The sequence below is a fragment of the Adiantum capillus-veneris genome, chromosome 4 (assembly GCF_014529385.1).
Source record: "Adiantum capillus-veneris isolate H3 chromosome 4, ASM1452938v2, whole genome shotgun sequence".
NCBI lineage: Eukaryota > Viridiplantae > Streptophyta > Polypodiopsida > Polypodiales > Pteridaceae > Adiantum > Adiantum capillus-veneris.
The window spans coordinates 50,483,280-50,510,100 of record NC_140934.1 but is presented as its reverse complement, the minus strand read 5'-3'; the positions used below and the strand labels follow the sequence as shown (position 1 = coordinate 50,510,100).

The 26,821-nt window shown below is 40.7% G+C and overlaps 1 pseudogene; it reads right to left on the bottom strand.

The window, feature by feature from the left end:
- Positions 1–339: 339 nt before the first annotated feature.
- LOC147459143 (uncharacterized) lies at positions 340–2,626 on the bottom strand (annotated as a pseudogene).
- Positions 2,627–26,821: the final 24,195 nt, after the last annotated feature.

Sequence of the window (26,821 nt, the reverse complement as noted above, 5' to 3'; positions counted from 1 at the left end):
AGCGTCTGAACACCTTGATACTAAACATGTCTCCTCAACTCCATTCTCGCCAATTAGAGGATTGTACAGTGTCTCTGGAATCCACTGCGTTTTTCTATCTTTGTTCAACACATTATCACATTGTTTGACATTACAATATCGTGATAAGAAGAAAGGAAAACATTTACATACAAAACTTCCAATATTTGGAATGGCAAACACATTTTCACATTTAAAGGCATCACAATGTCCAAAAAAAACAAGAAATAGAATGTAATCGACAGTACGAATCCATCGTGAACCACTAGATTAGTTATTGCAACTTTTCAAATTGTACATCTCAAATATAATTGTAGTCAACTAGTGTTTGTCCGTATCCCATAACCATTGTTCTAATGCTTTTCTTTTGCTTAGCCGCGCTGCCTGTGCTTTCATAATTTTTGGAAGCTCATCCAAAAATGCTTTACTACTCTCCATGATCGTGAAGTATCGTCCCATATGGCTACAAGGCAATGCAAGAACACCTGTGTCTCCTCCATATTGCACTACCACAACTCCCTTCTTGGTATACATGCTCAACATTTGATATAGATAGCAATGTCCACGTTCCATTCCTCCTGTCATGAGAGGACTGGTGAGAATAGGAGAAAAGTTGAGAAAGCAACAAAGCTACACTGAAAAAGCAATTACGAAAAAGGACGTACCTCTCAATGGTGTTCCATCTTCTTGCATGGTCCATTCGCTCTCTTGGATTGTATCTAGCCATGTGTCCTCATTGAGTTTCAGCACTTCAGCAATTGGGGCTTGGTTTTTCTTGAGAACAGTAAGAAGCAGTGATTTTACAATCATATTAACATCCTTGATATTGGTGTCTTGCAAACTGTGACTGTAGTGTATGCTGGCTCCCAGCTTTCGGCTATTGCAACATCATGTACCATTCAATGTTGGCTAGGTATGCAAACAATAACAAATATGCCATTGTCATCTGCTGTCAAAAAACTCAGACGTGCAACTTTGTCGAAATGACAAGCATCCATGTCATTCCATTCCTGTGTAGATGACGACAGGATACCGTGCACAAGGAAATTAGGAGGCAAAAACATGAATGAAGTGGACACCAAGACAACCACCCAAATCCCATCTCGGACATACACACGGTCGTCCTTTTTCACATGGCCTTCAATGCCTGTCATGGAGTCAACAATCTCATTTTATTCCATGCTTGTATCCAAGAGTGAGATAGACACATTCTTCTCGTCGAACACTGAAGAACACAACCAACAAAACAAAGTAGTTGGTCAACAAAATACACCTGAAAAAATGATAGCATTAAGATTCTCAAAACAGGTCTTACGAAAACCTAGATCAACGCTCGCCACCATCTGCTGATCTCCCTCCTGATCTAACAATTGCTCCAAGGACTGGGAGAATTCTTTGAGCTCTTTTTCAGTTGGCCCGACCGCATCATGCTCTATATTATAGATCATTAAAACGGTTCTCGTAAAGACAAGATTTTTGGATTCTTTTCTAACTAGATTATGTCAATTTGTAACTCACTTCTTTTCTTTAACTCCCTTGAGGAGGGTTTCTTTCCTATGTCTTTTGGAGTCCGATCTGCAACAAAAAAACTCTTAGCAAAGTCACAGTTTCAAAATGACGCATTTGTAACGTTCCAAGATCAAAACATACTCTAGAATATGATACTTGGCCAACTTTCTCAGATGAAGGGTCTAATCTTCTTGTTGTAGTGGTTTTTGTACGTGTTTCCGGCGTCTCCACTCGGAGAGCCCTCCGTGCACGTTTCTCCCTCTCCTTGACAACATTGTTATGCTGCAGTTATTCGCTGGCAGGAAATTTTCCCTCCTTATACTCAAGAAACCAAGGGCCCAAGAAATAAACTGTTTTGTTGAAGTTATGTGCCAATTGCACTGGGTTGAAAATAGTTTCTTTCTTTGAGATATCCAAGACGTCAGATAGAGTCCGAGCGCTTCTAACGTTGAAGTTATGCATGGTCAACCACCTACAAAATCAGAAGATGTTAGACCAATTTGCTTCGTTCTACGTTGAGCTCTCCCAATGACAGAAGTGCCAAGAGCAATATTCCAACCTGCAAAGATATCTTTGACCGGCATCTATGAGTGCTTTCTTAAGTTCAGGGTTACCTCTTCCCGAAGATTTTAATTTTCCAAGCTCGTATTGGAAAGCCTCATTTCTGTGAGTCAACTTTGCTTCATCTAGAAAGGAATCAAGCATCTCTCTTGGACCAAGCTTGGATGTGATATTTCTCATGTTGTTGTATAGAAAACCAGCTTCATGCTCTATGGTATTCCATAGAACCTCCACATGCATCCAATCACGGAACGAGACATGGTTAGCTGCAATAAAGGACAGAGAGAATAACGTCAATTACATTGAGTGAAACATGCCATTTTTTATTTTGCACAAAAAAAACGAACAATAATACCTGTCTGTGGAAGATCCAAACTTTTGACATTTACTGCATCAAAAGAGGCCATTTCTCGAAGAACGTAAGTTTTCTTCTCATGGAGAAGATCAGCACATGCCAGAACGTAGAATCTACCCTCAGTAATCCACTTGGGCCAGTTAGTCCATTCAATAGTCTGCAGGGTTCTAAACTAGACATAGAGTAGTGATCCACGATATACTTTCTTACCTCCACCAGTCATCACCTAGATTGGGATCGACAATAGCGATTGCCTGCATTGTCCTCCTCCTGCTCGGACCATCTGCCTCAAAAAAAGCTTTCTTGTAGCGTTGTTGAAACTCAGAAGGTAGCATAGTATCCTTTTTAGCTTGTAATTGTTTCAAGGCTATAGCATACTTGTCCTACAATGCATTCCAACCTTTGAGATACGCATGTTGAGTAAATGAAGATTACATAATAACGTATACTTACCGGATTAAGCAATTGTGACATCACTGCCACTGGGACATTATACCACGCTTTCTTTTCCAAATTTCTTTTCAATATCTGATTGCACCATTTGTAGACTGTGAAAAGTATCCTCTTAACCAAGGCGTCTTTCGAAGCTAAGCCCATTGCACGCACCATCCACAACATGTCAGTGTAAGAAGTGGTGATATATCCAGAATCATTCAATCTACAAACCACCACAAAATACATGTCAACAAAATTATGCATTTTAGAAGAAGCTTAGAGATGGTCAATGGTGGTTACACTTGCCTATTGATGCGCATCACAGTGCTCAATATATCTATCTCATTTTTATCATCCACCTTCACAAGCTCTACTCGAATTCTAGGATGCATTGAAGCGTAATTTTGATAAGTTGGAGCTGCACATAAGTATCTTCAAAACAATATATTGATTGACAATCGGATTTGATAATTGCAAAGCCAAGAGAAACTTACATGTTTGCAACACTCACATCCAAGCTACAAGGCGATGATTCCCATCCCAAGTATAGAACATCTTACCACTCAAATCACTCCAACATGTATCAAAAATTTCAAGCTCAAAATCTTCATTGGCAAAGTGCCACAACTCATCCCACTGCTCTGTAATCTCACTGGTTACTAGTAGTGTTTGATGGCCAGGAGCATCGACAGAACAAATAAATGAACCCTTTGGCTCAAAGCATCCCTTTTTCGAAAACGCTTCTATGAGAGGCTGCAGTCTCTTGGGATCCCAACTAACCTGCCTTGCCTTCTCCAATTTCAAGAGACGACAAAGTGGCACCCAAGGAAACAATTGTTCTCGCTCATCCTGCTCAAGATCATTTCAAGATAAATGCGAGAATAAATTTGAAAGGTGGTGATCCAGTTAGAGTTATGAAGAAAAACTTACTTTTAATTTCGTGAGATGCTTTGAAAGCATGTCTTGACGAAGGGTAACTTCCTTACTTATGGAAAATTCTCCCCCAGCATAGCTCCCTCTTCAATGTATGCTTTAATCTCTTGATCTAAGCTCCTCTTCAGATTCTTCTCTCTCAACTGTGGATGTTATTGATTCATCTCGGATGTGTTCTTTAGCGGGCTTTTCTTTCTTACTCTTTCGATCATATGTACTAACAGATTCGACTCTAGTACCTGGAACTGTCATCTCACTCTTTCCCGGAACTGTCATCTCACTCTTTGCGCCTAGATGTAATTGGGATGGCATATCCATTGAAGTCTTTGTCGATTCGACCTCTTGTCCAATGTCATTGAGAATTTTCTAAAATGAATGTGAAGAGAGGACCTTAGCAAAATGTAAAATATACTAGAGATTCTAAACTAGCCAAAACTCAGACTCTCGCCAGATCATCCTTGGGCCAAGCAACGATGGTATTCACAGCACAGCGCAAAGTTTTTGTGTCCTCGTCCATTGGATTGAGATGACGCAAGGGTGCATCCTTTCGAGCATAAACTTGAACCACAGATACACCATAACATCCACTAGGCATTCATGAGCCATGCAGAACGTCCAAATTTGATACCTTTGTAATCTTCCCTTTACCAATGGCTTCTCCATTGTTCAGGATTTCAACTAGACTTCCCACGATTCTTTTACCCCTCGCCAAGGGAGCAGCTTTCTTTGCTTTTGTGGAAGACATGTCTTATGGAGGTCTGCCAAAATGAGAAAGTAATTTGAATATACATTTAAAATAGATATAGATAAACATGGAATCTACATCTTTGAAGTTCCTAATGTATTGTAGATAAAAACACGGAATCTACATCTTTGAAGTTTCTAATGTATTGTACAGAAAAAGTAAGCAATCATGATGAAATTGTATTGAATCCCCATTGATTTGATGAATCCGCTATTTGGTAGTGGATTCTATAGGTTATTAGGCAATTGATCAATCATGTTTCTAGGACACTCCATCCTCCTCACGTTCCATCCTACCGCCCTAAGAACTTAAGGTCTCTCTAAAAAGGAACTTTAATTTTACTTGAATCTGGGGAGCATTGCGCCCCAGGATTCTAGCTTAATCTAAAAGATTGTTTAGAATGTAACTTAATGAGATTTCAGCCTATATTGAGATTGCAAGGATAAAGATTCATGAATTTTATGTAATGAAACCGCTATTCCTAGAGCCAATGTTATTGTGCATATTTAACTTGAAAGTACATCTTCAAGCGTAGAAAACTATAGAGAGAATAGAGAAATGGACCTGGTTCGATATTCAAGCTGACGAAACTCTGCAATCGTTGTTTATGCTCATTGATCTTCCTGGACTTTACAACGAAGTGGCTTCCAATTTATAGAGATTAGGCAAGGTACAAGAGTAGGATGCCCTCAAATATCTTGAAGCGCATGGTGCCCTAGGAATCCTTGAGCATGTACGAGATCCATTGGATGTGCTTTGGGGCACATAGCGCCCTGTGAAAGCTTGAGGAAGTTCACCTACATGTGCGGTTTGCCCTGCTTATCTCCTCTACAAGTGTCGGATTGGCCAACTTTGATCTGGGGTGCATAGTGCCCTGGGGATCCTTTAGTTTGCTGATAATGCAATGAAGTTTGAAGCATGGAGCTGGATTAAGAGAGCAATTGAATTAAATTAGATTCTCCATTGAATCCAACAATTCTCTAGGAAGCATAGCGCTTTGAAAAACATTCAGCAAAGGGAGGCGCCAAATTAATCCAGCTGGGGCGCATTGCGCTCTGAAAGACCATACACAATAACCATTTTAATGAACTTTAGTAAGATTTTCACCTTAAGTCTGAGGTGCATTGCGCTCCGGCAATTCTCTCGCGCTTTGAAAAATGTTCAGCAAGGAGATGATAATGTTCAGCAAGGGAGGCGTCAAATTAATCCAGCTGGGGTGCATTGCGCTCTAGAAGACCATACCCAATAACCATTTTAGTGAACTTTACTAAGATTTCCAACTTAGTCTAGGGCACATTGCGCTCTGGAAGACCTTCCGCAATAACCATTTAATTTAGTAACATTTCCAACTTAAGTCTGGGGTGTAGAGCACTCTTAAAAAACTTCAGCAAGTTAACAAACAATTGAATTTAATAAAATCAAAACCTCACCAAGGTGAAAAGCAATTGCATTTAATAAAATATATCAACAGAATCCACCAATAGTCTAGGGTGCATTGCGTTTTGAAAAACCTTCACGAAGGTGATAATGCAATTCAAGTTTCATGGCACCAAGTTAATTTAATAAAAATCTGCCTATAGTCTAGGATGCATATCGCCCTTGGAAACCTTCAACAAGATGCTACTCTAGTGTATGGCGTAGAAAGGAGCTAGAGTAGGATAAAAACTCGTACAGGGGGTAGAAAAGAGTTGGAGTATGATATAATCCTCAAATAAAATTTATGAAAAATACATTTCTTTGCAATTATTTGGGATGCAAAGCGCCCTGGTGTGCCTTGAACTTGTGTGGAAGGGAGGTGGAGAATGATAAAACCACCATAAATATTTAATGCAATACAAACAAATTGTAAGTTATATGGATTCTTGTATGTTTATGATAGTGATTTTTCTAGAACAATGATGAGACGCTCCTAAACACTCTGGGTTGGTAAAAGAATACTCTGGGGTGTCTTGTGCCCTATTATGTTTAGAGATTCAAATGCAACAATTTGGTCAGCCCATTGCCCTAGTGTGCTTAGGGATTCAAATGCTTGGAGTTTCACCACTCAAACAACAATCAAATTCTTATAGATTTACCAAAATTCAAGATGCATTATTAATAAGCTCACATAGATGCAAATACAATCACCATATGGTGCTCTAAATAGGCACATAAACCCAAATACATAGGTTGTCTTCACATAGGCATATAAAACACATAGCACATAGGTTGTCTTCACACCATACTAAGGTGGTTGATAGAAAGGGGATAAAAAAGGCCTCGTGTTGTCTATTAAGATGCAACCTATTTGTCTATAAATAGAGCACTAATCTATCCAAAAAATCACTAGTTTATCAGCAAGTCTCGTAGTATGAATTCTTCTCATATGATAAGTTTATTTTTGGGCTCTACTGCTTCACAACCTATTGCTATTGATTGTTCACGGAGATATGCTATGCTCAACCCAAAAGATCATGGAGGGTCAAGCAACTCTCAGGTGTTTGCTCTTCTGCCTGCTCCTGAGGGTGAGATTCAAACTCGTGTCATGGATGGTGTCATGATAGGAGGAGATTTCCACTTTGTGTTAGATTCGACTTTTGCAAAGAAGTCCTTGATCATTCAAAACAAAGGATCCTCAAGTAATATGACACCTATCATGTTTCAGGACAAGAACAAAGAGCCTATTATCGATATATCATCAAGTTCTTTGGATGCACTTGATGAAAAACCAATGCATCCATCCTTTGAATATGAGGTTTTGAGCGACAGTTGCAATGAAGAAATAGTAAAGGATGGCTTCCTTGGTTGCCTTGGCAACCATGGAATGGATCAAAAAATGGAGAATTTTGATAGTACTGCACCTGATTTCTCTGGTGCAAAAAGTACTTTACAGTGCATTCTTCTTTCTAAGCACAAGTATCACAGATTGAGTAGAATTATTTTAACTTTTGTGAAATTATTGAACAAGTTAATGAGATTCCACAGCACTACAATGGAAATTGCGTATATGAACTGCCCCCTGTTCATGATGATGGCTCAACTATAGTGGGGATGGAACAAAAATATGATGGTCATTGTTGGGTGAAGCCAGTGAAAAATAGAATGAAGTTTCCTGTTGTGGTGAGGAGAAGTAAATGTGGCGGACATCTAATGTGCAATAACCTCATGTGTCCCATTAGAGCCCATAGTGGTGTACCAAATGAGACAGACTGGATTGGAAAAATTTTGCATGTCATCCCATCATTTGGTATGAAAAGCAATGCAAATGGTTCTCTCGCTTGCTTCTATTGTGATGAAGCACCCATAATGTTACAGGATTTCCCATTCTACGTATATTATGTGTTGACATATAGCAACGAGACTCGATTGTCCATTCATCAAGGTACACACATTCATCCAGCGGCCAAAGGAGTGCTAAGATCTGCTATCATAAGAACACGTGAACTTGTGTCCCGTGTCATTTCTAATGTACCCTCAGTAGGACCAAGACAGATGCAATTGAATCTTGCTAAACAAATGGTGATGGGAGATATCATACGAGAGGATGGTGGTGAATTAAACAACAATGAGCTCTTGTCAATTTTGGAAGAGATGAGACCCTTGGTGCATATGCAGAGGTTTTTCCTGTAACTAGTTTAACTAGAAACATATTTCCTGTTCATTTTTAGGCACTTACACATTTTGTTGCATGTAGATTCAAACAAATGATGAAGGAAGCAAGTGGTAGCAAGATTGGTGTTGGTGTTGATATCCTTTTTTCCATGGCATTTTATTTTCTAGTCAAAGTACTAACCGAGATAGAAGATGTCATGTTTTCAAATGTCAACCATTGGACCCGGTTCTAGAATTGAGCGAGTTAATAGAATGCGTCGGGATGGATCCGGTGATCTACATAGGAGTTGGGTTCGCTTTGATCATGTTAGAAGGGTGTCTGGTTGGACAACCATGGCAACACATGTGTACAATCCAACGTATGTTTGTGTGAATACAATTAGTCGAGTCATTGCTTCTGAAAATGAGTTTGTCTTATATTGTATTACAGGATCCAAGAGATGCAAACTATAGCAATATGTGAAATAAAAGAGGAGGATACAAAATCCCAGGTCATGTTTTGGGAGATGATGAATGTAGTGATGATGGATAATGGAAATTCACCCAGCAGATTTTCGAGGGTTCATGACTGACGAAGCCGCTACAAACTGGAGAGCAGTTCGAACTGTTTTCAACGGAGGACCGCAAAATGTGATGGATGGTAGAGAACGCTCATGTTTGTTTCATTGGGAACAAAGCCTAAATATTCACACTAACCAGTTTGTAAACAAGAACTTTCAAGACCAACACAAAAGACTTTGTGAAAAGTGGCGTTGCACTCAGAGTGAGGAAGAAGCTACAACCATGTATAGATGGATCCGTGCTTGGTGGGCTTCTGGCAAGGTTTGGATCTACATATTCCCCAAATGGATTGTTGAATGAGTTGGTGGCATGTTCGCTATCCACATTGGAGGAAGTTTCAAGTGGCTGTAAGTAGATGTAGTGTGCATGTTATCGGTGGTCAAATTTTGAACCATTTTTTTATGGCAATAATGATGGGATATGTTTTTAGGATCCACAAGACATTACATTCATCCCGACAACAAATTTATCTGAGACAAAACATGCAAGTTGGCTAGCAGGAGAAGGAAACAAACAAATGCTCAGTCTGTATGATGCAAGTGTTTCTGATCTAGCAAACTCATTGCTGCAAAGTGTGAAGATGTTGCATTTGTGGAAGGTAGATACCATGGGACTGGACCTATTGCAGAAAAACTAGCAAGACGGATGTCACAAGGGCCTACTCCAGCTGCTGCAACACTTTCTCAAGAGGTAGATGAGGCGATTGGGGGAACCCAAATTTACCAACCGCCTCATGTGGAAGGGGATAATATCACAGTAAAACGAAAGTGAAGAATGACTAGTACTGTGACACAAGAGGAGGAAAATGCTTCACATAGACCAGAGTATGTCACTCAGAATTTACCAAGGAGGGGAAGAAATACGTCTCAAGCAACACCAACAATCATGGAAGACAACAAAAATGAAGATATGATTGCTGAAGAATCTGATATATCACAAAACAATGTGGGCAATTCAAAGAGTCCCTAGAGATAGCATAGTACAAAGTCAAGTATGGCTAGGTGGTCAAGCTGTAAAATGCAAAAAGAATATTAGAAATAGTCGAATGGGTGTAGTAGCACCATCATTTTGGGGCATTAGAACTTGGGACAATGTAAATGAGGGAGGGAAAGGTCGAGGGTCAAAAGCCCAGCACATGTGGTTTTGCAACGACAGTGTGGATCACACATCGCAAATTTGCAACACAATAACCCATTGTCCAGGGCGAGTGCCAAACACATGGCCCTTGCGTATCTTTGGGTTGTATGTAAACCATAACATGTTCATTAATCAATGTAAGCTCACAAATGAGAACCTTGCATGCGTGTTCAATGCACGTCACACCTTCTACATTGTGGAAATTTCATGTCTTTCAGTTAGAATCCTCATTAGAGATCTCCATTGAGAGTAAATTGTGACTTTATTGATTTTTGTAATTGTGTTGGTACTCCTCACTCATGTCTTGAGATATTGATGGAAATATTGTTGCTAAGATCTTGGGATTGGCCTATTTTTGTTGTTCACTTTATGTTAATTGTTTTTAATCAGTTCAACCCTTCCAGTTTTAAATCCTGAGTTGTTCCATGACCTTGGATAGTTGGTGGTGAATCTTCACACTATCTAACTTAACTATTATCATTGGTGTTTTGTTTCCACAAGAGTTAAAGATTATTAATTAGTGGTAATACATGAGTACCTCTCAGGCTAGCCAATTGAAAGAGCGGGCAACATGCACATTAGCTGGATTGTACAAAGTAGTGCACAATTTTTATTTTCTTGAGACGAGTTATTAAGACTGCAAGCATTTGAAAAACTTAGCAAGAATGATGCTGTCAAGGAAGCAAAAATGGATAAGGTATCATTTTAAAACTTGAGTCCACCAATTGCGGTCTCTTTCCTTTGTTGTGTCTTGGTGCCACAAGAATTAAGGATGATTAAATAGTGGTGATATATGAGTACCTCTTAGGGCATGACAATTGGAAGAGCATGCAACATGAACGTTTTTCTTTTACATTGCAATGCAAAATTGTATTTTGCTTGAGACGACAAAAGAAATTTAAGAGCTTCTTACATTCAAACTACAAAATTTTTTGAGCCTACTTATTTATACCTGTTTTACGCATGCAATTCACATACACACATACACACAGAAAAGATTCCTCTTCACATGTCAAACAAAGGAATAGCATATGATGCACTTCAAGTAAACAAAGACACGATGATAGGATGGAAGGAGGAAAAATACTTTCCTTCATGGCAAAAAAATAAGGACATACCTATGCCATATTGAAGTAGGGAGCGATCTTGCAAAAGATCTTAATATTTTTTTAAGTGAGCTTTCTTGATTGGATGGAAAACTTCAAGAGTGAGTTTTTTTTGTTGGAAGCAAGCTTTGAAGGTGAGCTTTTTTAGGGTAGACCAGCCATGTGGCACGAGAAAACCCAAAAGCTTGCTCCACAGCTCGCTCGCAAAGCTCGCTCCAAACCTGCACTCCTAAATCCATGTCGTGTTGTCGACCTGTCTTTATGTCATAGATTATTGGCTTTCCTTTGGCATCATTCATCTGGATTACGTGTGTGACCCAATCTTGTTTAACATTCATAGCCATAAGACAAGGCCTCCCAAGAATGATAGGTTAGCCCTCCCCCTTGTGTGGCATGACAAAGATGTCTACATCTACTTAAGTATCGAATGCTTTTATCTTAACTGCATTTACAATACCAACACATCAAACTTTGATGTTATTTTTTAATCTTGACTTGGCATGGTGCCGGCCTACTCACCTCTAAGCCCAAACGGTGCATCATTTTTGCACTCATGATGCATATTTGTGCATCCCCATCAATGTATATATTGGAGATATGCTACCCTTTGATGTAAGTATCCATCACAAATAGTATGTTGTCCCTATGTCATCTAGATTCCTCCCAGAGATAGCCCCATCTATCTTTGGCTTTGGTCATCTTGTGCTAGCCATCTGTGTCCACTGCCTCCTCACCCTAGGTGCAAGGTGAAGCAATTGAGGCTAGGTAATATTTGGGCCCTGCATAGAAACATCTTCAACCAAATCATATGGTTTTTAGAACATTCACCCAAAGAAAAGTCTACAATGTCAATTTTACGTTATGGCTTGGACGACTTTTTGTTGGACTCTCTCTTGGTCTTCATCTTTTCTTCCTTTTGGGAAGCTTTGCCATGTGTAGCATGCTTTAGCCACATGGCATCCACCTCTTCTACCTTGGTTTTAGGCCTTTTTGCCACTGCTTTGATGTGTTCCCCCACTTTCATCTTGCCCTTACCTTCAAGACTGATGACACTCACTGCCTAATTTTCGGCTAGTGGTAGAGGTTGTAACATTTAATGGTCTAGTAACTTGTGTGTAGCGGAAAATAGCATGAACATAGTGAGCATTTCATTAGAATAGCTTCCTAATGAGAATAACAAGAGTGCTTGGGTGGAGAAAGCAACTTAAAGCATAAGACCTAGTTAGATAGCATGAACAATACTTCAAAAGAGAGAGAAATTAAGCAATTGACAACAGTTGAGGACCGGATTTGCATGGAGCCGGTCCCCCCTCCAAAAGGCTTTGTATTATGGTTTCTCCCATCAAAAGAGACATTTTACAATACAATTTCTTGTGTTCCTTCAATACTAGCTAGTGCAATGAAGATGGAAACTTCATGCACTACGAAAAACACTTATCAAACACAACATCACCTCCCTCATGGTCTCAGACCCAAGACCTAGCACACCTTCGAAGATGGTGAGAGCTAGCAGGGTATGAGAGTAGATTGAGAGGAAGAAGGAGTATTCTTACAAGAAAGATGTACATCTCCTAACATAATCACTCATATTAGCATAGCTTAGCTTAGTAATTAGCATGGTAGAGGAGGTGAGCATGCATTGAAGCTTGGCTCTTGGTTGGATTTGCATCACAAAGCCAAGAATTGCTGGTGTAGGCCTTCCTTCTCACAAGCTTGGAGTAGGTGATAAGCTTTCCATTAAAGCTTGAGAAGGAGAGAGAGTCTTCTTTACTTCACACATGAGTTTGTGTGAGTGTGTAGGTGATAATGCCTTGCAAAAATCAGCCCCCTCTCTCTCTTGGTCGATCCCTCTTGCTTTTTGCTCTTGCTAGCATCCTGTTGGACCTCCCAGGCTTAGCCAATGGTAATTAAGCAGCATAAGTGATAGCCTTCTGACATGTGTCTCCCTTTCCCCTTTTGTGAGAGCTTTAGGTAATTATTTAATTCAACTAAACTCTCATTGGACCCCTTTGCCTCCTAGCCAATAGGAATCGGGCAAGCCATTGGGCTGCTGAATGCTCATTGGTCCCCTTGGGAGACTGTCCAATAGTCTTCTAGAGAGCTTAATTATTATTGGTTCTTTTATTAAGTGTTTTTAAATTAATTAAACTAGATTAACTCTAGCCTAATTCTCATTGGTCCACCTCCAAGGCCATTCAATAGGACTTGGGTACACCTTGTGGGCATCTGGGCTAGGGAGTTGACATGTGTCCCTCATTCCCTTTGTGTAAAGGGAGCTTTTGTGTGTGCATGTGAGTTTCTCTCTCATCCCCTACTCACAAGGCTCTCTCCCTCCTATGTAGGTATTGCTAAAGACTTTTGGGACACACACAAAGCATCCAATTCCCCCAATGTTTGATCTTTGGACACAACCTTTGAATTTTGGAACCTTAGCATTTTGAAAGTCTTAATGGGCTTAACCTTAGGGTCTTTTAAGCCCATTGTTGCACATGGCTCTTTTACAGATGGCCCCCCCTTTGGATCTCCTATTTTCTCTCCTTTTGATCCCTACTGTGGCCAGTCTGCTAGCTTAACCAATACTCTAGCTTTTTCTCCCCTGGAACTTCCCCATATTAAATGATCCGTTTAACATGAGAAAATCATTTAGGAGAATTAGATATTGATTATTATGACGTTACCTCTCTCTTGAAATCATAGCCGTCCTCAACTATGGGGTAGAGAACATAAAGCATATTCATTAGTCCTTTTCTTAGGGGGTAGAGGATCCCTATGTCACCCTACAACATCATTCCACAATGGATGACTAGTTCGTTTGGTGCTTGAGAGCCTCAGACTGCCGCAAGCATGTCTTCACATTAGTCCTATCATCTTCCATAGTAGAGTGACAAGCTCTACTTGGTGTTCAGCAGGCGTCGTCTCCGCAAACTTGATCTAAGCATGCATACTACTTCATTTTTGTGCACAATTAAGAAAAAGAGGGTCTTATAAGACAAAAATTTTGTTCATTTTTAACATTTGTACATTTGCTTACTCTTGGGAAGCATTGACAAGGTTTAGGTTATCCTTTAATTGTATGCCTTGCATCCATCTAGCATCTTCAAAAGGATAATTCTTAAACTTAATAAGATATCGTCGGATAGTCTTACGGCCACTTAGTACTTGTCTTCATGACAGAGAATGGACTCGGGCTGTAGCACCTCTTCTTGGTCCTTGATCTCCGGTGGGTCTTCAATAGTTGGTTCTTGAGGTGGCTCTCCTTTGTAAGGCTTTAGTAGGCTCACATGGAAAGCATTGTGTATGAGCCAATGGTTGGGCAACTTGAGTTGATAGGCCATCTCATTGATTGGCCTAAGAATCTGGAAGGGACCATAGTACCTTTTTGCTAACTTAGAATAGTACTTTTGGTGTCCCGTAGGATTCTTGTTCATCGTGTGCCTTAATCGAGCCTTGGGAAATTTGAGTAAGACCCAATCATTTTCTTTAAAGGCTTGGGCTCTTCTGTGCTTGTCAGCAACAACAGCCTTTTGCCTTTGCTGTGAGATAGAGATAGCATCCTTAATCTTTTGGAAAGATTCTTGTAGGTCTCGGCTATACTCATCTGCAGTGAAGATCTTCCCGTGTACCTTAAGTAGCAAGGGACTTTTTGATCTTCCCTCAATTACCTCAAAAGGTTCTCTTCCCGTGGAAGTATGTACAGTGTTATTGTAGGCATACTCCACTAAAAGGTAAGTACTTCTCCCATTGGGATCTTTGATCTACTTCCGTTACATAGGCTTTTAGTAGATCGAGAATTGTTAGGTTAGCTATTTCATTTTGGCCATCCGTTTGCGGGTGATAGGCCGAAGAGAAGTTTAGCCTTGTTCCTAAATTCTCAAAGAGACCCTTCCAGAAGTTACTGGTCATTCTAGGATCTCTATCCGACACTATGGGCATTGGAAAACCATGGTACTTGAAAATTTGTGAAATGAAGAGGGTTGCCATTTGATGGGCTTTGATAGTCTTTTTGACAGGTATAAAATGAGCTTGTTTACTGAACCTGTCTACTATCCTCCATATTCTCGTATTCCCATGGATAGACTTAGGCAATCCAAAGATAAAATCCATCAATATGCTCTCCCATGGTGAATTAGGGATTGGCAAAGGTTGAAGTAATTTAAGTTGCTTCCCTCTATCAAACTTCGTCTTTTGGCATATCACACATTTCAAAACATACTCTTGGTAGGTTTTCTTTCATGGTAGGCCAATAGAAATATGTTTCAATCCCCTTAAGGGTAGATTGAATCCCTCTATGCCCTGCATAAGGAGGAGCATGAGATTCATACATTACTTTCTCACGTAGTGAGCTAGTAACACATAGTCTATTGCCATACAGAAAATAACCATCTTGTAAAGTAAATGGTTCCTCTTTCTTCCCTAGTGCAAGGGCTGAAATAACATCTCTATAATCGTGATCCATAGCATACTCATCTATCATAGAAGATAGACCATTGTGAGTTGCTATGGAAACCGCATTCACTCTCGGCCGTCTTGAGAGTGCATCGGCTACTTGATTATGCTTGCTAGCAATGTGAGCAATATGAAAATGAAATTGCGAAAGGAAATTTGCCCACCTCATTTGTTTGTCAGAGAGCTTGGTCTGCGTCACGAAGTACTTAAGACTTTGGTGATCCGTTTGCAGAATGAAAGGAGTCCCCAATAAATAGTGCTTCCGTGAGTCTAAGGTATGTAGAACTGCAAGGAGTTCCTTTTCATATATGCCTAGAGCTTGCTCAACATGGTGGAGCCTTCGACTTTCATGGCCTATGGCATGCCCTTCTTGAAGCAAAACAGCTCCAAGGCAATCACCACAAGCATCACATTGGACCTCAAATGGCTTTGAGAGATCCGGTAGTGTAAGCACAGGTTGAGAGATAAGCTTTTCTTTAAGCTTTTCGAAAGCATTGTTCTCCTTGGAAGACCATGTGTACCTAACTTTTTTCTTTGTTAGGTCATGTAATAGTCCTGCTATTAGTGAGAACTTTTCTATGAAGCGTCTATAGTATGCACACATACCTATAAAGCTTCTTAATTCATGAAGATTCCTTGGTTTAGGCCATCCTTTTATTACTTCTAACTTTGATGAATCCATTTGGATGCCATCTTGAGAGACAATGTGACCTAAATATTGAATCTCTTGTAAGAAAAATTCACTTTTCTTTCTATTAACATAAAGTTTATTCTCTCTTAGAACTTTGAAATATTACCTGGAGGTGTCGCTTGTGTTCGTCTAATGAATTAGAGTGGATGATGATATCATCAAAGAACACTCCAGTAAAGGTTCGGTGAGGCATGAATAGCTGCTCCATCAAGTGGTTGAATGTGGCTGGTGCATTGGTCAAGCCAAAAGGATGACAATGTATTCGTAAAGATCAAACGTAGTGTGGAATGCGGTCTTTACAATGTCTTGATCAACTATCCTTATTTGATGATAGCCACTTTTTAGGTCAATCCTACTGAAGTAGGTGGACCCTTGTAGCTTATCAAATAGGTCTTGTACCCGTGGAATGGGAAACCTATTTTTGATAGTGTTCCTATTTAGTGCTCTATAGTCGACACCCATACAATATGTGCCGTCTTTCTTTTGCACTAGTAGCACAAGAGAACAAAATGGAGATGAGCTAGGCCTAACCATTCCCTTCTCAACTAACTCATGCACTTGCCGCATAATCTCCTCTTGTTGAGCTTCAGAAACTCTATAAGGAGGTTTGTTAGGTGGTGAACTTCCTGGAAGAAGTTCAATTTGCATGGTCATCATTGCCTCGTTTAGGAGGTAGCTCACAAGGGATGTCGTCAATAAAGACATCTTGAAACCCCTTGAGAAAATTGGATAACTCTTATTCCTTTTGATTGTGTATATTTTCTTTTGCTAAAACATTAGGTTCATTTTGAGAATCTTTAACAAAAATCATGTACACAGAAATAGAGCTCTTTATTGACTTGTTGAAAGCTTGTGTATGTACAATAGGTATAGTGAAACCCATTTCCTTAGCATCTATATACATATCTTTTTCCCTGAACTTAAAGGAGATTCTCCTTTCAGGGAATTTTACATTGGCAGCCATGCGATCAAACCATGGTTCCCCTAGGATTACATTCTCATGCTTCAGAGGAGAGATAAAGAAGTCCTCTTTGTCCACATAGCTTTGGACATGGAGCCTCAATTTCCCTATTAAGGGAGTGATTGAAGCTTCTTGCCCCTTGAAAGCACCGTCTACGGGTAGGACATCTCCCATCTCGTAGGTTTATATGCCTAGCTTGGTGGCCAACTCTATAGATATAAAATTATGAGCAAAACCGGGGTCAAAGAGAATGAAAGCATCATGTTCTCTTACCTTTCCCCAAGCATGGCATAGAGGAGATCCTTTGTGGTGAGTTTGCTCCTCTTGGATTTTGACCAAGGTAGCTCTAGGAGGATCATGGCGGTCATTCTTTTGGGGACAAGCACGGTATGCATGCCCTTGTTCACTGCACTTAAAACATTGGTTATCCTTGCGATAACGCTCAAGCTCTTCAGGAGAGAGTTTATTTTTGCCTTTATAAACTCCCTTCTCTTTAGCTTTGTTGGAGTTGCCCTTAGAAGACTTTTGGACATTGTCCTTCCCCTTAGGCTCATTGGAACCCTTGTTTTCAAGGGGCTTAGAATTCCTCTTAGCCTCTGTTTGGAAATTGATTCGAGAGGCCACCATAGTATGAGGTATTACCGCAGATATGGTGCGTGGCCTTTGGGAGTTGACATACTCCGCCATTTCTTCGGTTAAGCCCGCGCAAAATTGCAGCTTCTGGTCTCCAAAATCCAACTTTTTAAAGACGGTGGCTTTGAGTTGTAGGTCCCAAAACTTGTATACATATTTGTGGATGGATTCATAGGGAGAGAGCTTTAAGCTTCGCCATTTGGTGAGTACTTTTTCTTTGGCATCGGTGGCCAAAAACTGCTTCGTAATGGAAGCTCTTAAAGCTTTCCATGTTCGTGGAGCTTCACCGTTGGCCCGTAGGCTAGACTACCATTGTCTGGTGGACTTTTGAAAGTGCATAGCTACATGGTGTAGCTTAGAGGACTCTGTGAAGCCCTCATCTCCAAACGCGGCATCGAATTGTTGGATAAAGGCCAAGACTTTGTCTGTAGCACCAAAAGTGTCATCGTAGGTAAGGAAAGAGATGATCTTCCCTCCCTCTTTGAACTTCTTGAGCTTGGATGACCTCTTCCACGCGGCATAGGATTTCCTATGGCCTCTTCTTTTTGATGGTTCAAAGGTTGCACCATCACTTTCTTCAGAAGATGAAGAATTTGAGCAAAATGGAGAAGAGGGTGATCTCTTTCTCGCCTTTTTCTTGCCTTGATCTTCGTTGTCTTGATCATCACTTTCATAAGAGGAAGAGGATGAAGAAGATGGAGAAGAGGGTGTCCTCTTTCTCGCCTTTTTCTTCTCTTGCTTTTTGGCATCCCTCTTTGAAGTATGGTGTGGAGAAGTATGCGATGGTCTTCTCCGTTTTGGAGGTGATGGACAGCGTTTAACCCACCGTCTTCGTGGAGCCATCTCCGCTGCGGTGGCGGGAGACTCACTTCTTTCTCGTTCCTTCGGTGGAGGCTCTTGAATTCTCCTTTGAAAAGGAGATGTTTCATCAAGGAGAAAATTTATGAGCCCTTCATAGGGATCCTCTTCTTCTTCCCGAATCGGAGAGAGACCCCTTTTAGAAGTCTCGCAAGGAGGCTTCCTAGGTGTTCTCTTGTCATGGTGGGGAGCTTGGAGAATCCCATGAGCACGAAGCTGCCGTTGCACTTCACTTTGGAGGGATGGATTGCCCATGGCTTGTTGAAGCCTAGAAACAAGATAGTTAACAAGCATCATGACATCATTAGTATCTTGCTCATTAGCAAAATCAAAGTTGTCAACATTAATTTCACTCTCTTTACTATTGTCAGCCATTCTAGAAACTTTTAGGTGACTTTTTAGGTGTACTTTGGCATTTCAAGCCCTAGTTGCTACTCCTCTTTACCCCTTAAAAAAAAGCACCCAAGCTACTGTACCCGTGGCTCGAATACCATTAATTGCAAGGAATAGAAGGGAGGGTCCTTCAACACCAAAACAGCACTGGCTCCTGTCAAGCTTCTAATAGCTCAATAGCCGTAGGCAAGCCCCGTAGGACTCCACTATTAAGACCATATCTCTTGACGGTGATGCCCCGTTAACTGCACAAAGGCAGGCGAACTACAAGGCTGAAAAATCCCTTTTCTACTTACTCATATGCAATTAATAGTACCAACACTTTATAGCTAGCTTGAGGACCTCCATTCTCGAGCAAGAAAAGAGAAACCTTGTGCTCTGATACCAATGTAACATTTAATGGTCTAGTAACTTGTGTGTAGTGGAAAATAGCATGAACATAGCGAGCATTTCAATAGAATAGCTTCCTAATGAGAATAACAAGAGTGCTTGGGTGGAGAAAGCAACCAAGAGCCTAAATTGTCTCTCCTTGAGTGATTTTACCTTTCTACAAGTGAGAAACACATTGGAATCAAATTAATCACCCAAAAATTGAATGGAGTAGGCCAATGCACTTACAATCGATTGCATCCAAGCTAATCCTTGCTCCACGCGATGATTACACCATCATGCACACACATGTGTGCCTCTTCCAATTTTGGCCCAGAGATTCACCATTGTAGGCCAAAAATCAAACACTCTAATCAATAGATTAGGCATGGATTAGCCCAAAGAAACTTGATAAAATAGATGATACCACCTCTTAAAAGGGGATTAATCATACATTACACATCAAATGTTAGCGGTTAGGTTAGCAAAATTACTCAAAAATTATAAAAATTAGCATGGAAATGAAGAGAAATTAGTAATGGTTGGTGAGAAGTTAGTGAAATTGGGGGTGGAATTGGGGGTTTGGGGTATTCATAACTCAAAATTTAGCTTCCAATTACTTGCACACACAATCAAATCAAACTAAAATTGAGTTACACACACTCAAAACCAATGAAATTAGTAGTGAAATTACTCTATTCTAAACATCCTCTACTCACTAGCTTAGGTTATCGATCCCGGGCAACGGCACCAAATGTTGGGGGTCTTTGTAGCATGACCTAATCACAACCCAAGACCAACAAAATTATCAATCATAGGATCAGCAACCCAGCTAGGGCATGGAAGCATGAACATCATTGGATGTATCGAATGAGAGGATTCAAGAGAATGCTCTTCCAATGCAATAGAGATTAGCCATGAATCACTAACTCTAATCGCATGATAATTATCAATCAAGCATCACCTACACACATTAAGCCCAGCAAAGTCTGACTTTCCATAGACTAGAATTTCAAAGCACACTCTTGACAAGCACACACTAATTGCATTGGTGTTGGCCTCTCCAATCACCACATGCCAATCAAGGTACTTAATCGAAACCTACACACACAAGGCCGAATGGTGCTTGAGTTTCATTAAACCCATCCACACACGAGCAAGATTCAGAACCTACTTGATCAACCTAACTAGAGATGTTAAATATCACAAATGCAGTGCTCATAGAAGGATAAGAGTGGTCAATAAGCAAGAAGTCATCACACACACTCAAATCTAGAATAATGAGAAGGTGAAACTCCTTCATGACATAATGGAATATAGAAGAATTAAGACTTACAAAGAAAGTAGAGATTGAATTAAAAAATGCTTCTCTAATTACAAAGGATTAGCGGTGGATACTCGAGAATGTATTCTCTTTGCACAAAAGGCTTTCTTATAAAGGCATGCACCACAAGCCTTCCTACTATGGGATTAAGATGAGCCCTCTAGCATATACAATTTGGAACTCCCAATGAGCCCAAGACCTTATATAACGTGGATAGGAAATATTGTGCACATCCATAGCACATCCCTAGCTTGGTGCATAATCGGTGTCGCATGTGTTAGCCGCTGCTAACAGTGGCATTGGATGACAAGAACAGAATCGAAGCATTCACTGAGGATTCAATTGTTGAACCGTCAAGCAATGGCCGTAGGCATTTCTGCACAATGTGTGGCTTGACACTGCTCAACAAATCATTCTTCAAGCCATTTTCTATCTTGTCCCATCCAAAATTCACAATCTGAATACGACCACCATCTCTTATATCTGCAAGAAACCCTCGAACAGATCAAGCAAGATCTTAAAACACACCTCAACTGCCATTCAAGAATGCTTGGACACTTACCGATGGATTGGTATGTAACCAATGGAAGGTCTAAGAGAACACTCACTTTCTTTTGAGAGGGAATGAGAGAGCGTTCACTTTTTTTACTCGCAAGTGAGGGAGATAGGGAGGGAAAGAGGGACATGGATAGGGAACGAGATGGAGAGCTCACTTTTTTTTACTCGCAAGTGAGGGAGATAGAGTGGGAAAGAGGGACATGGAGAGGGAATGAGATGGAGAGGGTGAGAGAGCGTACCTTCAAAGGCTAATGATCTTCACAAAAAACAACTAAAAAATCCAAAAAATAACGCACACCATGTCTTTATATAGGCGCCTCCCACCCTCCCTCCTTACTAATTTCTATTTTGACAAGCATCAATGAGCGCTATCGCTTGAATTTTTAGTTGAAATGCTCCTCTTCCTTCATCTCTCATGCGCACATTCAAAAGAGCATCTCCCCTCAGTTCTCTTAAGCACTAGTGCTTGGCTTTTTGTTGAAAAAGATACTCTCCTACCTCTCTCTGGCAACGAGCGCTAGCGCTAGCATTTTTTGAAAATCTCTCTCGCTATCTCTCTCTTATTCTTCCTCTCTTTATTTCTCTCTCATGAGGAATTCAATTTGAGTGCTAGCGCTCACTGGCTTTACTCGCAAGAAAGGGAGATAGGGAGAGAAAGAAGGAGATGGAGAGGGAACGAGATGGATAGGGTGAGAGAGCATACCTTCAAAGGATCAATGATCACCCCTCTCCCCTAATCTCTCTTAAGCACTACCACTTGATGTTTTCCTTAGGGAAAATCACCAAAATACCCCTCTAATTTGTGGAAATTCCCAAAATATCCTTCAAAATTAAAAATTTCTCAAGATACCCTTGTATCTATTTTGGTCCGATTCTTCAAGATTTTCTAATCTTTATTCCTTTTTGACAATTGAGATCCATTTTTGAGTGCTTAGCATGTAATTTGTCACAAGTTACCTCACAAAAGAAGGCAATTATGTATAAAATTAAGGAAGCGCGCATCTCCAAAGCCTACATACACTACAAGAGGCTATTCATATTAGCAATGCTCACACAACAACGCTCAAAAAAAAAAATCTCGGCGTCGCTATGAGCGTCGCCGATTGGGCTAAAAAAATAACAGAGAGCGCCCAAAAACTCAGATCTCAGATCTGAGTTTTTCGGCGCCCTCAAGCAAGGAGCAGGTAACGCTCTCCCTCTCTCTCTCTCTCTCTCTCTCTCTCTCTCTCTCTCTCTCTCTCTCTCTCTTTCTTCTCCCCACACACACACACACACACACACACACACGAGGAGAGGAAGGAGAGCCAGGTATGCTCCTTCCCTCTCCTCACTCTCATGTTCCCTTCCCCTCTTTCTCTCTCCCTCTCTCTCTCTCTCACACACACACATACACACACACATAGTGTTTTTGAGAGAGAGAGAGAGAGAGAGAGAGAGAGAGAGAGAGAGAGAGAGAGTACAAACATAAACAAAAACGCACACACACATACATAAACAAAGAATGCACACACACATTGAGAGAGGAAAAGAGAGAGAGAGCATGCATAAACAAAAAACTCACACATTGAGAGAGGAAAAGAGAGAGAGAACATGCATAAACAAAAAACGCACACATTGAGAGAGGAAAAGAGAGAGAAAACATGCATAAACAAAAAAACGCACACACATTGAGAGAGAAAGAGAGAGAAACTAATTTAACGTCGTAGGAAACTAATTAAAATTAAAAGACCTAAAGATCTAGCCGACGAGGAGTTGAACTCAAGACCTATTATTCAAGAGGGAAATGGCATAACCAATCTATCATACTTGGCATGGGTGATAGAAAGGTTATACCATTTATCTCTTTTTATTGGCACACACATCCACACACGCGCACACACACAAGAAGAAGAGAGTTATAACGTCGTAGGAAACTATCCTAAAAGACGTTAAAGATTAGGTTAGATGTAGACTTACGTTAAATTAGATTTAGGTTTATTTAAGTTAAATTAGATTAGATTTAGGTTTATTTTTAAATAGATTTACGTTTATTTACGCTAGATTTAGATTTACGTTATATTAGATTAGATTTAGGTCTCCATAGACTGCGATGCCTGCATGAAGCGGGTGAAGAAAGCCCTCAATGGAATATAGGGTATTGCTGCCTTCACTCATGGTGGGCTCCGTCGATCGAAAAGTACTGGTGAAATGTCTTCAGAAGATAGGGAAGAAGGTGGATCTTCAGGGCGGCAAGAGTCACTACATCCCCGACACAATGACCATCTAGACAACCTCTAGTCATTCAACAACAACTTCAAAGTTAGTAACAAGAGCAAGAACGGTCTAAAGAGCCAATTGCTGTCGTCAGATGTGGATGGAGATGAGGCAGCGTCACCGCCGGAAGTTAACTCTCACATCTTTAGTGATGAGAATGCCAACTCTTGCCCAGTTATGTGAAAAATTATGTGTTAAATCAGTTTTAAGGTTCTTATAATCCTTGTTAGTTTAGTTCTTTGTTTTTAATATAACATAATTTACGTTAGATTTAGATTTATGTTATATTAGATTAGACTTAGGTTTATTTAGGTTTACCCACACACACACACACACACAAGAAGAAGAGAGTTTTAACGTCGTAGGAAACTATCCCAAAAGACGTTAAAGATTAGGTTAGATGTAGACTTACGTTAAATTAGATTTAGGTTTATTTTTAGTTAGATTTACGTTTATTTAGATTTACGCTTATTTATGTTAGATCGAGTCCACGCAAGAATTACTTACAGTTTAGGGTTTAGAGTTAGACGAACAGTGAAAAGATCTACTGTGAAAAGATGTTAAGATGTTGTGAAGTGCTACAGCTAGAGAAGAGGCAAAGGGGTTTTGTCCACTACATGCAGTATCATGTAGACGTGGACTGTAGATTTCTTGTACCCACAAATATAGGTATTGACCAATAAAGACGAGATTATAACCCGGTGGTTCTGATCTCAGTGCACCTCTAGACCGAGGTGTGCGGGGATTGGACATGACTAGAGAATGTGAGGTAAAGAGAGAGAGAGAGAGAGAGAGAGAGAGAGAGAGAGAGAGAGAGAGAGAGAGAGAGATAAGACGAAGAATGCCAATAGAATATTAAATTTGTTGTCCAGGTTATAAGATTTTTATCCTCATTATGAGTAGTGACGAGGATGTGGGACCGTCCAACCGAAACACCTATCTCTCAACGAGGGTCTTATGTCCTTGTAATCAATGCAAGCATGTTGTGCGACGGACAAGACGTGTTTCTTTGCAGCACGTTCGCGAATTTGGCGAGTTCGATCCATCTATTATAGATCGAGTTGTTGCCAATTATAACCCATCGGACTCTGACGCTGGCCGACAAGCAGCAATCTTGCAACCCAATAGACGTGTTCGCAGGCGCTTTGGTCAAGTAGCATATGTGAGGCCACAAGATGTAGCCTCTGATAGCTCGGGGGATGATCATGCAGAGCACATTCCCAACGAGGCAATGTTTGAGCCCGAGATTGATGAAATGATCGAGACGATCATGGATTCAGAAAGGCTTATCTATGATGATATGAAAAGTGAAGCCGATACGCCATTGTATAATGGAGCACGTATGTCTAGATTGAAAGCACTCTTGGTTCTTCTCAACATGCAGGCAAAGTTTGGATGGAGTGACACTAGCGTCACAGCGCTTTTCAGGTGATCTATTACAATTAGTTTACTGTAATAAAACTCTAAATGTATAATGATCTGATAGATTTTTACACGATTGTATCGTATTTTTATGTTGTGTAGATTGCTTAAAGAGCACATACTACCAGCTGACAATGTGATGCCAGATTCCCGAGATGAAGCAAGAAAGATTTTGCGAAACTTGGGGATGGATTACAATTCTATCCACGCTTGTCCTAATGACTGCATTCTTTTCAGAGGGGAATACATAGACATGGAGAAGTGTCCGAAATGTGATTCCGAAAGATATCGAGTAGATCTCCACGGGACAAAAATTCCACAAAAGGTTTTGCGACATTTTTCTCTGCTTCCTCGCATCAAGCATTTCTTCGAATGTAAGTCCATGGCTGCCCTAGCATCATGGCATGAGGAGAATAAATCTTCGGATGGTGTGCTACGAATTCCTGCAGATTGCGCAGCCTGGAAACATATAGATGGAACATGGTTGGATTTTGCCAGGGAAGCTCGAAATTTGCGCTTAGGCCTGGCGATGGATGGCGTAAATCCATTTGGTCAAAGATCAACATCTTACAGTGTATGGCCTGTTGTCATCGTCAACTACAACATTCCCCCGTGGTTGACTACGAAGAAGGGGCACCTATGGCTAAGCTTGATTGTGCCAGGGCGATATAAAGTGGGGAATATGGATGTGTATCTTCGTCCACTATTGGAAGAGCTACAACAATTGTGGATTGGCATAGAGGTGGTGGATATGAGCCGACACACAGGACGACGGAATGCTTTGATCAGAGGCATTCTAATGTGGACCATGCATGACTATCCCGGGCTAACAGAATGCTCAGGTGATCTATTGACACTCCTCACTCAGACACTGTAAATCTTGTTTTTTCCCACAGTTGATCTATTATCATGTGTATACATGCAGGGCTTCAAACAAGCGGATACAGAGCATGTGTCACATGTGGACCTAGACTGAATGCACGTAGGGCGCCCTCACTGAAGAAGCAAATCTACGAAGGTCATCAAGCGTATCTTCCAGAGAATCATGTGTTACGCGACGGCTTTTTGGGAAGAGAGCCACCAAGGATGTCTGCACAAGCATGGTTAGAGCAGAAGGAGATGTGCGATGACGGATTGCCTCCAGGGATGAAGAGACTATCTCTATGGTACGAGTTACCATACTGGCCCCGACTCATGATCAATCACTTGCTCGATCCAATGCACATATTCAAGAATGTGGGTAATCTACTATGGGACCATCTGACCGGCAAGAAAGATACTTTGGGAGCCAGAGTTGACCTTAGAAATGTGGATCGTATGGAGCAATATTGGCCGCAAACAACGTCTGATGGATCGATAAAACTCCCTAAAGCACTATGGATTTTCACAGGAGCCCAAGAACGCAAAAAATCATTGCATAAAATGTGGATTTTAATATCATTGCATAAAATGTGGACTTTAATATCATTGCTGCACATACTTTACAGTTTATTTTACCGGTTGCCATTGAGGGATGTTTGTCTCTCGACATCCGTAACACAGTCTACAAACTTGCAAAGGTGGTGCAATGGATCTCACAAAAGGAGATCAACGTAGACTCCATACCATTCGCCAAACTAAATGCTTCGGAGCTTGTGTGCATGTTTGAGAAACATTTTCCTACTACCATGCTAACCATTCAGGTGCATCTTCTTGTTCACATAGTTGATGAGGTGGAAATAGCTGGCACAGTTCATTCCAGATGGATGTTCTTCTTAGAATGTTTAATGAAAACGCTTAAGGGATATGTGCGTCAAAAGGCACGTCCGGAGGGTAGCATGGCAGAAGGTTGGTTGGTATCAGAGTCCCTAGTGTACATTGGAGAGTGGCTAGACGGATTTGATAAAGCCCGGGACACGCTATGGCGAACCATAGATGATGAGCGCATATCTGGGATTGTCATGTGCAATCTCGGTGTTGAGA